The sequence below is a fragment of the Schistocerca piceifrons genome, chromosome X (genome assembly GCF_021461385.2).
Source record: "Schistocerca piceifrons isolate TAMUIC-IGC-003096 chromosome X, iqSchPice1.1, whole genome shotgun sequence".
Classification (NCBI taxonomy): domain Eukaryota; kingdom Metazoa; phylum Arthropoda; class Insecta; order Orthoptera; family Acrididae; genus Schistocerca; species Schistocerca piceifrons.
Genome location: NC_060149.1, coordinates 673,541,465 through 673,544,673, shown reverse-complemented (window position 1 = coordinate 673,544,673; position 3,209 = coordinate 673,541,465).

The following is a 3,209-nucleotide window of genomic DNA, read 5'->3' as shown; positions in this document are numbered from 1 at the left end:
CACCCTAAAACAGCAGGGAACCTCCACCTTGCTGCACTCGCTGGACAGTGTGTATAAGGCGTTCGGCCTGACCAGGTTGCCTCCAAACACGTCTCCGACGATTGTCTGGATGAAGGCATATGTGACACTCATCGGTGAAGAGAACGTGATTCCAATCCTGAGCGGTCCATTCGACATGTTGTTGGGCCCATCTGTACCGCGCTGCATGGTGTCGTGGTTGCAAAGATGGATCTCGCCATGGACGTCGGGAGTGAAGTTGGACATCATGCAGCCCATTGTGCAGTTTGAGTTGTAACACGACGTTCTGTGGCTGCACGAAAAGCATTATTCAACATGGTGGCGTTGCTGTCAGGGTTCTTCCGAGCCATATTCCGTAGGTAGCGGTCATCCACTGCAGTAGTAGCCCTTGGGAGGCCTGAGCGAGGCATGCCATCGACAGTATCTCTGTATCTCTTCCATGTTCGAACAACATCGCTTTGGTTCACTCCGAGACGGCTGGACACTTCCCTTGTTGAGAGCCCTTCCTGGCACAAAATAACAATGCGGATGCGATCGAACCACGGTACTGATCGTCTAGGCATGGTTGAACTACACACAACACGAGCCGTGTACCTCCTTCCTGGTGGAATGACTGGAACTGATCGGCTGTCGGACCCCGTCCGTCTAATAGGCGCTTCTCATGCATTGTTGTTTACATATTTGGGCGTGTTTAGTGACATCTCTGAGCAGTCAAAAGGACTGTGTCTGCGATACAACATCCACAGTCAACGTCTATCTTCAGGAGTTCTGGGAACTGGAGTGATGCAAACTTTTCTGATGTGTATAGATAATGTTAATACGGTATCAGTAAACTGCTGGAGCATCTATGGTTAGATTCCAGAATTAGTACCGTTTATTAAACGTGATAATACCCTGATAGTATTTGGAACCGACATTTGGTTGAAACTGAAAGTGAATAATAACTGAATTCAGATTCGAATATACATGTAAAGATAGGTTAAATGCCAATGGTGGCAGCACATTTATTGTAGTAAGGAATTCAATAACACGAAGTGAGTTTATTACAGATTCCGAAAGTAAATTAGTCTGTGTAAATGTAAGCTTCAAAGGTGGGTCAAACACAGTAGTCGGAAACTATCATAGACCACCTACTTCGGACGAAGTGTAGAGGGAGACTGTAATTTATATTGCATAGGATGGGAGAGTCACGCAATTAGAAATTGTGCCAGAGGAAGAGGTTTATGTGTGATTGTTCTGAAGGTATGTTCTGAAAAAGTTAAAGAACTAACTCCTGAGGGCAATGTCTTGGACATCCTGCCAACAGACCCGAATACTTCGAAACAGTTAACGTCGAGGAGGGAATCAGATTTCTGGACCTGCGTTATGGGATGGAGAACTACAGGATTCCCATTGGTTGGTCAGGGGTGCACTACACAAAGAAAGCAGCTACTCGGGTAGTAGAGTACTTGTGGAGTGCACATGGTTTCTTTTTAGACGAGGCGGCAGTTTGAAATCCTTTGATGAATGCTCCCCAGTCGATACGCAGAGAACGAAATAAAACCGCGTACAAAGTAAAGACACTTCGACTGTCAAAATTTTATCAGTGAATTGTTTAATCGTTTGTAACAAAGTCACTTAAGTTATTGTGCCCCCCCCCCCCCTGCAGGAAAGGGGTTGCACTCAGATCATTCTTGGAATCTAGAGCTGGATGAAAACCGAAGTAGAAAGCTCTGAAAAGCTTACCAAGGCATGGAACGTGTATCTGAAAGACAGGTTAGACGTCATAGAACGGGGAATGTTCCTTGCTGTCGAAGAAAATATTGTGTCTCTCAAGGTCGAAACTGAGTCTGACTGCGAAGTTATCTGGACTTGCGTAACGGGTGTGGGTGAATTAATTATCGGATGCTTTTACCGGCTACCCGATTTCGCCTGACAGTTTTAGAATCATTGAAAGTAAGTCTTCTTTCACAGCATGCAATATTATTTGGAGGCGATTTTAAGCTGGCGAGCATAGACAGGGACGTCTATGGATTCATTGCAGGTGGTACGGACAAGCAGTCTTGTAAAGTACTTTTGAACACGTTCTCCGATAACGGTCTTGGCGAGCTAGTTCGAAAGCCCACACGTAATGGAAATATTTTAGATCTTATAGCTACAAACAGGTCTGATCTTATCTACGCTGTCATTGTAGAGACATGGATTAGTGATTATGATGTCATCATAGCGGCGACGGTTACTAAAGTTGAAAGTTGTCTTAATAAAAATAGCGTGATTGTTGTTATTCATTAAAAGATTTGCTTGTTGGAAATGTAAGCTATCTGTCAGCTTACATAAACTTTCAGCTTAAAAATTCCTAAACTATGAGCATGAGAATTTGTCTGCGAGAATGGGTTGCAAAATCGGACTGTGAGGAAGTAACCTGAAGGTGCCTATCTTGTTTCTGTCTGTTTAAACATTCGTGATGGCAAGAGTGCTGTCTGAATTCAACACTGTGAATCATTAAACTTTTACACTGATAAATCACCATGGAAAAACTTAGTGTTCCCTTTTTTGTTATTTAATTTTGGCTTACCTGTTGCACAATGGAAACACCGTGACATAGCTCGTGTTTTGAAAGCGCGTAGCATTTGTTGAGCTACAACTGACTACTGAGATGCGCCTGGTGCAATGTGCTGTTTCCTTTTTTTTTAAGGCATAGCATACTTGGTCCATAACAAATCTGAATAAATAAAAATGATAACTCATATTTTCGCATGGATCCTAGATGCGGGCAATGACTTGGGATAAATTACATCAAATGTAATTAGTTTTCTGATTAGAAAATATCTCTATCGAAAAATTATCTCTTTCTTTGCTTCACAAACATTAATAGTTGACAAATTTTTAGTGGTCTTTAACATCAAATGAGATACTTTTAAAAATGCAACTCGAAAATATAAATGACATTTAAGTATTCAACAGTTATCCCTGGCCCCATATTCAAATTGAAAATTATGCACGGTTTTTTATCTTTCCCTATACTCAAGCCTCTGAATGTCTGAACCAAGAATACGTAACTACAAGTTGCAGCAATAAAGTATAAAATCTAGAAACAATTACCTTAAATAAAATCCTCTTCTATTACTCATCAAAATAATCATAATAAGGAAATATTCTCCTCAAAACGCTTCAGTTTCTTTCCTCATCTCAAATAATTAATCTGTAAATCA